The sequence below is a fragment of the Chiloscyllium punctatum genome, chromosome 18, assembly GCF_047496795.1.
Source record: "Chiloscyllium punctatum isolate Juve2018m chromosome 18, sChiPun1.3, whole genome shotgun sequence".
NCBI classification, from domain to species: domain Eukaryota; kingdom Metazoa; phylum Chordata; class Chondrichthyes; order Orectolobiformes; family Hemiscylliidae; genus Chiloscyllium; species Chiloscyllium punctatum.
The window spans coordinates 42,233,502-42,244,291 of record NC_092756.1 but is presented as its reverse complement, the minus strand read 5'-3'; the positions used below and the strand labels follow the sequence as shown (position 1 = coordinate 42,244,291).

General features: G+C 43.8%; 1 non-coding gene across 1 annotated transcript; it reads left to right on the top strand.

Moving 5' to 3' along the window:
- Nucleotides 1-9,147: 9,147 nt before the first annotated feature.
- trnav-uac (transfer RNA valine (anticodon UAC)) lies at nucleotides 9,148-9,220 on the top strand. The gene has a single exon. It is a non-coding gene; the product is annotated as a tRNA-Val (tRNA).
- The last annotated feature ends 1,570 nt before the right edge of the window (nucleotides 9,221-10,790 follow it).

Here is a 10,790-nt window from a genome sequence, read left to right as displayed (position 1 = left end):
ACACTCTGGTCCCTAACATCACAAACCACTCCCGCAGTTTTTATTGGCACCTCACACGTCTGGTATACACTGGATAGAGAATCTTGTTCTTGCCCTTCACTGCACGGGAGATTCACAATAATCGACACCACATTAAAGTCGAAATGCAGAGTGAGAGAAGTCATTCTATTCAATTGTAGATTAACTTGGTGTCATGAGAAAGAACGCATTTTTCTTTCCGCCCCATATTCCATCTTGTCTTTCTATTAATTTGCATCGAAATAATGAGGAGCACAAGTTTATCCAGTGGGGTTGCACATGAGTATCTTAACCTAACACTTCACACAATGATCTGATCAGTAAGTCAAACAGTGACTCGGAATTGGAACCGCAGAAAAATTCTCCAATGAAACGAACCTTTCATTCTTTCACAAATTTCTGCTGTGTGTGAATCATACAACGAACCATCATCCAGCGTTATCACTGACTTGCCAATTGTATAAGGTCAATCAACGTTCTTCAGCATTCACTGCTTCTGTACACAGCCACCTGTGCGGTGCCCAGTGTCATTTGTTATACCCAGGTCACAGTACATTTCGTCTTCCTGAGTTTATGAACTTTTTCCTGATCTGTCTGATCTCTTTAATAAACGTTTTCTATCACTTCATCCCATCCCCCCACAATTCTGAACTTATGAATAAAATAATGAGTTAGACAAAATGTTAAAAAAGTGGGAGTTTGCCACTCAGCCCATGGAGTCTGCCCCAACATTCAACGAACTCATGGTTGATCTGATAATCTTAAACTCCTTTCTGCTCACTTTCCAAGAAAAAATTTCATTATATTTCTGATTAACTATCTGGCACAGTTTAAAAACACCCAACAACACTGATGGCACAGAATTTTTGGCCACTGAGCAAAGAGATGACTTCTCATTTCTGAATTAGATGGACACTATCTAATTCTGAGATTATGTCCTCTGGTGCTCTCCTCACAGCATGGGGCAAACCACCTGCCTGAATCTACCCTGTCAAGATTCCACGAATATTGAACGTTTATGATTGGTGTTACATAATGAGAGAGTACCCCTCCACCTCCATTGTGTCGAGGAGAATAGACCCAGCCTAACCAATCATTCCATGAAGGTCCATTTTATACAGAGTTGGCAACATCCTCGTAAATCACTGCTGTCCCCTGCAGCGTCCTTACTTATTATAAAGACAGGTGGAGAAATTTCGGTGATGAAATGGGCTGAAATTTCAGGCGCAGACGGGAATTGGAACTCAAAATCAGAAAGTGATTGGAATCGGATTGATCCACAGAAGGACCAAATACAGCGATGATAACTCTGACAAATGAGAATCTAATCATATTCGATTGACATTCAAAGGCTTCATTGTAACTGAAGTTCTCCGTGTAATCCGCCTGGGAGCGAGTATTTAGGAGAAATGGAACCTGATCACGCATATAAGAAGTTGACGACAAAAACATGTCCGTCGGTCAACTTTGTTTGATTATTAACTCAACTCTTATCTCCGTGAAGCCTACATCGTCCGCAACGCACAAATTAGATGTTGAACAGAACTCTCTCCATTTGCCTAGGTGAGTGCAGCTTCAATATCACTGAAGGAACTGGACACCCTCCACGACAATGCAGTCACTTAACTGTACATTGCTCAACGTCTGAATATTTATTCCCTTAACTGCTCAGGCACAATTTCAGCAGAGTGCACCACATAGAAGATTCACTGGAGTAAGTCAACCAGGCTTTGTTGACAGAATCTTCAAAGCTCAAAGACTGTACCGACCATAAGGACAAAGTTGAAGATGCACTGAAACGTCACCATTTATGAATTACCCTCCAAGGCACATACCAGCATGACTTGGAGAGGAAGCAGTGATAAATTCATTGAGTGGTGAAGCGGTCTTGATGGCAAAAGAGTTATACTCGAGCCCTTCACATTTTATTTTAAAATGTTGAAAAATGTTGATTATCGCATTGACCAGACTTGTGCTCATTCCTTTAGTTGTTTCCGAAACTGGCGTTTGCTAAAAATCGAATATCATTTTCAGACTGAGGTCAACAAAGAGTCTCTCGTACTACTGATCTCCCTGTTCAACAATCTTCAGAGATCTGTGAATATCTACTCCAAAATCTCTTTGTTCCTGTACACCGCTCAGAATCCTCACTGTTATTGTTTCAATTCTCCAAATTCCTTACCACGTATTGGTCTGGATTCAAATCCATTCGTCGTTTTTCCATTCCACCTGATTGATACATCACTGCAATCCCTGATATTATTCATCACAGTCACCGACACGACCAATTGTTGCATCGTCTGTAAACATCTAAAAGTGACTCCGACAACTAAGTTTGAATTATTGATCTACATCAGGAAACAGTGGTACTCCACTGGAAACAGGCATCCAAGCATGGTTCATTGCTGGATGGGATGAACACCTGCAATAACAACAGAATCGGGCCTTTGCTATCATTCGTAAACCTGAAGGCAACTCTGCAGGATGGTTTCCTGACTGATTCCTTCTCACATAGGGGAGTGGTGAATGACCTGTCCACATTCTGACTGAGGAAGTGAGTTTACATTTCAGCGGGTAATTGAATCCCTTCCTGCAGACCCAGCCCCCATGGACCTGACTTCATGGAGGCGTCGGTATCCTTGTGTCTATATAGTTTGGATAATCAGCTGAATTTGAGACCACGCTGAGACGATTCCCAATTTTCCCCATCATCCATGCATCTTTTATATCCTTCCTTATTCTCCCACGGAGTGTGGCCATCATAGTCTGAACAACAGTTGTTTTTCATCCTTAAATCTCCTTGAACTGATCCAGAAGGAATTTATGGGTAAATCGTACTATTGTTGATCTGAAGTTATATGTTGGCAAGTCTCGTTAAGGACAGCAGATTCCCCTTTTGAAGGGTCATGACTGCAAAGTCTTTCAGCAAAGTAAAACTTTTTTGTCACTCGTCCTCTGAGCGGGTTTATATTCCAGATTTTATTCATCGAATCTAATTACCAGTAGCTGCCATGCTCCAGTCTCCAAGTGTTGCTGGCCCAAATATTGCCATTACCTTTGCAGATGAAACGAAGATTGGTGGAGTAGCAGAAAGCATAGGGGACTGTCAAAGAATGAAGGAGAATATAGATAGGGCAATTGAGCGGAGAAGTGGCAGATGGAGTTGTATCCAGACAAATGTGAGTTGATGCATTTTGGGAAGTCTTATTCTAGAGCCAAGTATACAGTAAACAGAAGAGTCTTGGGTAAAATTGCTGAGAAGGTTAATGTGGGAGTTCAGGTTCTTTGTACCTGAAGGTGGCTGCACAGGTGCATCGAGTGGACAAGAAGGCATATGGCATGCTTGCTTTCATCGGTCCAGGCATTGAGTGTAAGAGCTGGAAGGTCATGCTAAAATTGTACAAGATTTTGGTTCAACCACACTTAGAATGCTGTGTACAGTTCTGGTTGCCAAATTACCAAAAACGACGTGGACGTTTAGGAGAGGGTGCAGAGAAGAATAATGAGGATGTTGCCTGGTATGGAAGATGCTAGCTCTGAAGAAAGGTTGAGTAGGTTACGTTTGTTTTCATTAGAAAAAACGAGATTGAGGGGGACCTGATTGACGTCTTCAAAATCATGAAGGGTATAGACAGTGTGGATAGAGATAAGCTTTTTCCCAAGGTGAGGGATTCAATAATGAGAGGTCACACGTTCAAGGTGAAAGTTGAAAAATTTAAGACAGATAGTCATTGGAAGTATTTTACACCGAGGGTGATAGGTGCCTAGAACGTGTTGCCAGCAGATGTAGTAGAGGCAAGCACTGTAGATTCATTTCAGGTGCGCCTGGACAGATGCATAAGTAGGAAGTGTGCAGAGGTATACAGATGCTTTGGAATTGGGTGATAGGTTTAGACAATGGATTTGGATCAGCTCAGGCTTCGACATCCAAAGGGCGTGTTCCTGGGCTGTAAATTTTCTCTGTTATTTTTTCTTCTTTGTTCACAACTCTGTCAACTTCATGCTACATTACTGCATTTCAGAGAATGATATTCTCAATTCTAATTATTACAGAGGGAATGAGAATATGACATGTGGCTGTGTCGGAATGAAAGTGATTTACGCTGGTCTGGAGTTTTTACTGGGAGCAAGACGCTGATGCGGAGACGATGTGATCAAAAACAGCTTACTGTCAACGTAACAAAACAGCGCATTGTTCAGGAAAATTTCAGAGAATGCTTTCAATTAACCGACCTCTCGCTGAAGGCTCCAGCACGCTTCAGCTGAGCCAATCTGTCGTGCGGGTTAATGCTGGTGTTGTATCCTAATACAACAATTATGCTCTTCGTCCCCGCCTTTGAACAGGAGCACTCCCAACTTTGGCATTTCTTGCGCCTCTGTGCCGTCATAGAAGAACCATGTGATCACCTTCAAGCCAATCAATCCATTTCGATACTATGGTTGTGAGATCAATTCTCATGTAACAGCTTTTACCACATGGACCAGAGATTATTAGAAAACCAGGCTCTGGAAAAGGACACAGGGCAGCACTGAGGAAAAGAAAATTTATTCGAAAATACTTCTGTCTGTGGAATTCTACATCATTTATTTCACTTGCTCATTCAGCTCTGTCTTGTCTATTGTGTGCAGTTCTGCAATTCGCATTATAGAACGGATATGATAGCACTGGAAATGATGCAGGAGAGATTTACCAGGATATTGTCTGGGTAGAAGAGTTTCAGTTGTGAAGAGAAATTGGACAGGCTGGAATTGTTTTTCTTAGACTCGAAGAGATTGAGAGGAAACATCATTGAAATGCATAAAATAATCAGGAATATGGATGGCATAGACTGAACTCAATGTTTCTCTTTGATGGTGAGATCGATCACGGGAGGTGGGGAAGGGTGGCATAGATTTAAGGATAGAAGAGGAAAGATTTGAGTGAATGTGCAGACAAATGTCTTGAAACAGCCGTGGGTTGAAATCTGGAACTCAGTGCATGCAAAGGTTGCAGAGGCAGAAATCCGCATAACTTTCAGAAGTTTTCAGATGTGAATTTGTGATGCCAACACGTACAAGGCAATAGGCCAAGTAATTTTAAAAAGTGTTCCGATAGTTAAGCGAATGTTAATTTCCAGTATTAGCAAATAGGCTTATTTTTGCATAGAAATCCTGGGTAGTACCACGCCTGTCACTGCGTGAGGTCGGGTTCAATTTGCTTCCAGGACAGGCGCTTTCATATTGGGAGGGCTAAGTGGGTAGAACTGCGCCATTCAGCGTCAGAACCCCGCCTTCGATTCAAGTCTTGTGTGACTGACTGTGTGGAATTTACACACTCCTGCTCTCTCTCTCTCCCGTGTGAGATTCCTCTGGCTGCTCCGATTGCTTCCCACAATGCAAATGTGTGCAATTCAGGCGAATGGCAAATGGCAAACAAAATCTGAATGGACTGTAAGTGCTGTAAATAAGAGACAAAATCAGAATTGCGGCTCGGGGAAAACAGATTGCTGAAATTCACTTTTTATGGCCCATTCTTATTATGTTCTTTCTTTGTCTCTTTGCAGCATTGTCTGGGAAGTGGTGGTGCACTCAGGCTCCAGTCTGTTTGAAAGAGTAGTTTGGAATTGCCCTGTTGTTAGTTGTGTGATTACTTTATGGTTCATGCCCCCCGACACTCTCACATTTAGCATTCATGCTCGCTGTCTCTGAAAATGCATTTGGTTTTCCAGTTTTGTTTGTGTTCCGTGTTAAATGCTTTCTGTTTTGCGATTCGCTCAATACATTACGAATTAACAGGGTTTCTGAGGTAACTTCCAGCTGCAAAAATCCTCAACTGAGAATCTGGGAAACTTTCACGGAGTATGGTCAGTCGGAGCAAAAGTAAGGAAGTCGTTCGTTTCTGCAGTGTTTCACAATGCTACGTTTCCCGTGAGCAGTCGAACAGACTAAATGATTTTGCCAGACTGCGACGGTAAGCTCCGCAAAAACGTAATTCTTTAAAGCAGGTGTAAGCAACACAACGTTATTGGGGTACACCGTGTGGAAACAGATACTTCGGTGTATCTCGTCCATGCTCACCACATAGTCAAAATTAAACAAGTCCCATTAAACAACGAGCTAACGGAAACAGAAAGGTGAAAGGTTGAATTGCTTCAACTTTCAGTGCTGGATGCCACTGAGCTGCAGCGCGGGTGACTGCGGCTTGTTTCTGTAGTGTAGTGGTCATCACGTTCGCCTTACCCGCGAAAGGTCCCCAGTTCAAAACTGGGCAAAGACTGTCTTGCTCTTCAACTGCAGCCTTTGACATCGACAAAAACGGAGCTTTCTTGCTTGCTTTCCCACGTGCAAACCTGCCTTCGAGTTTGTTTGAATAAATCTTCTCTCGTAGTGCAATGCAATTCCATTTAATTACTGTGCAAAGCATTGTAAAGTTTTTCTCCAACCTGGTTCTGATCATATGCCATTCTGTTTGAGAGTGTAGTTACCCCCTTCTGATCCTTCCACGAAAAGCATTACCGCATTCGCATTCCTTGCGCAGGCGGCCCGGTTCAAAGACAGAGAAGAAGCTGATGTGCTGGTGTCACAGTGCACCACGGATTCCTCAACTAGTCTGTCTGTCAAATGTATCCCAAAGTCGTCTCTGAAAGACCTCATTTGGAAGGTGTCTGTCGTTATTCAACGTGCGAGAATTGGTACCAGAGGTCCTGAATCATGTTTTGGAGCAGTTCGCACGTCAGTGGCTCATTCAATCAGCAACAGCAATGAAAGAAATTACACTCTCAGAGGAACCTCTGGACCTGTGCTTTCATAGCGTCGCTAGTATAAAGGTGCGCCCCGAGATCTAAGCCGCGTTGGAACTGAAACGGAGGAATCGACAGAGAGGCTACAGAATGACATCGCATCCATTTGGTTTTCTTTAAATCACTGACGAGCAGGAAAATGTAAACGGGGAGGGCGAGTGGGGAAGTGAGGCAGTTGCAGCTCTGGAGAACGTCCGTCTTTGTGATTCACTCAGCAACCAGAGACGTGACGGTGACTCAGGCGTGAGAGCTCTTCACATCGTGAACAAAAAGCAATCAAGGGCAGTTAGCACCTCTTCCGGAGTGGGGGTGGGGTGAGGTAATTACCTTTTGACTTCTGTTACGATGTTCAGAAACTGCCTTTTGGATTGAGGTGAACAGAAACTGCATTTCTAAAAAGCACCACGGAACTTGTTAAACTTTATTGAGTCGCTTTTTCTCATCGATCCCCACACAGGTTTCCAACTCAGTTGGTATCGATGAGGCTCATGTCCAGGTGTGAAAATCTCTGCAGCAAATTGCACGGTTAAGGTAAAAGGCAAGGAAAGTGACATCTCGAACCGGCCCCGAGGTCAGACCTTCCTCACAATGTAATCTGTCGTTCTCGGATTGTAATGCTACCTCCGGTTTTAGGGTGGAACATTCTTTGGGAACCTTATTCTGCAAAATAGACACAGTGACTGAAACTATGCTGCACGGTATGATTTGGGACACGGCCTGCTCAGCTTTGTGCATTTTCCCTGTAGTCCGGTGTGTATCATGTTCCGTGTAACCGTGAAAGTTGTCCTGTTTCGAACAATGGGTGAAATCATTGAGCAAAGCAAGAATCGAAACTGCAGTAATGTCAAGTAGCTCATGGTAATTTGACCCAATCATAACCGATCATATATTCTCACGCACTCACAGATACATTTGTTTCTGAATCCAGTCTGAGAAGATAGACTCAGCTTACCAGTGATTTTTGTCTGGATTGATGGGCTATCGTTAACTGCTGAGAAATTGATATTGTAGACGCGCACATCCCAGCAGCTGTGCGAGTCGGAGAGGGATCATGGAACCTTTTTCACTTGAGTTTACATCTGTTGTTATGCAGGAAAACAATTGGAAGTGCAAGAAAATGGACTCGCGGGCGTGTTGCTAGTGTGGCCGAGCGGTCTAAAGCGCTGAATTAAGGCTCCAGTCTCGACAGAAGCGTGGGTTCGAATCCCACCGCTGCCAGTTCTGCTGAACAGCTCCAACGGAGCTGCTGGTTTAAATGCTGTTTCAATCCCTGCCTCATCTCTGTTTAAATGAGTTTGCTTCCCGAGAAATTGACTGCGGTGTGGTAAAGTGCCGAATTTTCGACAGTCTCTGTGCTGTCATGATCGTGTTCGCTTCCCGCGCGGAAAATCGCCAGCAGCTCTACTGTTGCTTTCTGTTCCAGGCAAGTTGAGCTTTTCCTGGAACCGAATGGAGACAGTTATTTCATCGTTGTTGCGAAACAGACTCCTCCGGTGACTCGACTCTTCGTTATTTGGTTTTCTGGCCAATGAGAAAATCGTTCCAATGTATTTCGATGTCATATGTTATTGAATTTCTCCCACTTCCTTCATTTCCGTCCTGCAGTCATCGGAAGGGAAAGGTAATCTAATCGAGACTGTGATTGGTGAAATTCACTTTTTATGGCCCATTCTTATTATGTTCTTTCTTTGTCTCTTTGCAGCATTGTCTGGGAAGTGGTGGTGCACTCAGGCTCCAGTCTGTTTGAAAGAGTAGTTTGGAATTGCCCTGTTGTTAGTTGTGTGATTACTTTATGGTTCATGCCCCCCGACACTCTCACATTTAGCATTCATGCTCGCTGTGTCTGAAAATGCATTTGGTTTTCCAGTTTTGTTTGTGTTCCGTGTTAAATGCTTTCTGTTTTGCGATTCTCTCAATACATTACGAATTAACAGGGTTTCTGAGATAACTTCCAGCTGCAAAAATCCTCAACTGAGAATCTGGGAAACTTTCACGGAGTATGGTCAGTCGGAGCAAAAGTAAGGAAGTCGTTCGTTTCTGCAGTGTTTCACAATGCTACCTTTCCCGTGAGCCGTCGAACAGACTAAATGATTTTGCCACAGACTGCGACGGTAAGCTCCGGAAAAACGTAATTCTTTAAAGCAGGTGTAAGCAACACAACGTTACCGGGTTACACCGCGTGGAAACAGATACTTCGGTGTATCTCGTCCATGCTCACCACATAGCCAAATTTAAACAAGTCCCATGAAACAACGAGTTAACGGAAACAGAAAGGTGAAAGGTACAATGGCTTCAACTTTCAGTGTTGGATGCCACTGAGCTGCAGCGGCTGCGGCTGCGACCGCGGCTTGTTTCTGTAGTGTAGTGGTCATCACGTTCGCCTTACACGCGAAAGGTCCCCAGTTCGAAACTGGGCAGAAACTGCTTTGCTCTTCAACTGCAGCCTTTGACATCGACAAGAACGGAGCTTTCTTGCTTGCTTTCCCATGTGCAAACCTGCCTTCGAGTTTGCTTGAATAAATCTTCTCTCGTCGGGCAATGCAATGCAATTCCATTTAATTACTGTGCAAAGCATTGTAAAGTTTTTCTCCAACATGGTTCTGATCATATGCCATTCTGTTTGAGAGTGTAGTTACCCCCTTCTGATCCTTCCACGAAAAGCATTACCGCATTCGCATTCCTTGCGCAGGCGGCCCGGTTCAAAGACAGAGAAGAAGCTGATGTGCTGGTGTCAACTAGTCTGTCTGTCAAATGTATCCCAAAGTCGTCTCTGAAAGACCTCATTTGGAAGGTGTCTGTCGTTATTCAACGTGCGAGAATTGGCACCAGAGGTCCTGAATCATGTTTTGGAGCAGTTCACACGTTGGTGGCTCATTCAATCAGCAACAGCAATGAAAGAAATTACACTCTCAGAGGAACATCTGGACCTGTGCTTTCATAGCGTCGCTAGTATTAAGGTGCGCCCCGAGATCTAAGCCACGTTGGAACTGAAACGGAGGAATCGACAGAGAGGCTTCAGAATGACATCGCATCCATTTGGTTTTCTTTAAATCACTGACGAGCAGGAAAATGTAAACGGGGAAGGCGAGTGGGGAAGTGAGGCAGTTGCAGCTCTGGAGAAAGTCCTTCTTTGTGATTCACTCAGCAACCAGAGACGTGACGGTGACTCAGGCGTGAGAGCTCTTCACATCATGAACAAACAGCAATCAAGGGCAGTTAGCACCTCTTCCGGACTGGGGGTGGGGTGAGGTAATTACCTTTTGACTTCTGTTACTATGTTCAGAAACTGCCTTTTGGATTGAGGTGAACAGAAACTGCATTTCTAAAAAGCACCATGGAACTTGTTAAAATTTATTGAGTCGCTTTTTTCTCATCGATTCCCACACAGGTTTCCAACTCAGTTGGTATCCATGAGGCTCATGTCCAGGTGTGATAATCTCTGCAGCAAATTGCACGGTTAAGGTAAAAGGCAAGGAAAGTGGCATCTCGAACCGGCCCCGAGGTCAGACCTTCCTTACAATGTAATCTGTCGTTCTCGGATTGTAATACTACCTCCGGTTTTAGGATGGAACATTCTTTGGGAACCTTATTCTGCAAAACAGACACAGTGCCTGAAACTATGCTGCACGGTATGATTTGGGAAACGGCCTGCTCAGCTTTGTGCATTTTCCCTGTAGTCCGGTGTGTTTCATGTTCCGTGTAAACGTGTAAGTTGTCCTGTTTCGAGCAATGGGTGAAATCATTTAGCAAAGCAAGAATCGAAATTGCAGTAATGTCAAGTAGCTCATGGTAATTTGACCCAATCATAACCGATCATATATTCTCACGCACTCACAGATACATTTGTTTCTGAATCCAGTCTGAGAAGATAGACTCAGCTTACCAGTGATTTTTGTCTGGATTGATGGGCTATCGTTAACTGCTGAGAAATTGATATTGTAGACGGGCACATCCCAGCAGCTGTGCGAGTCGGAGAGGGATCATGGAACCTTT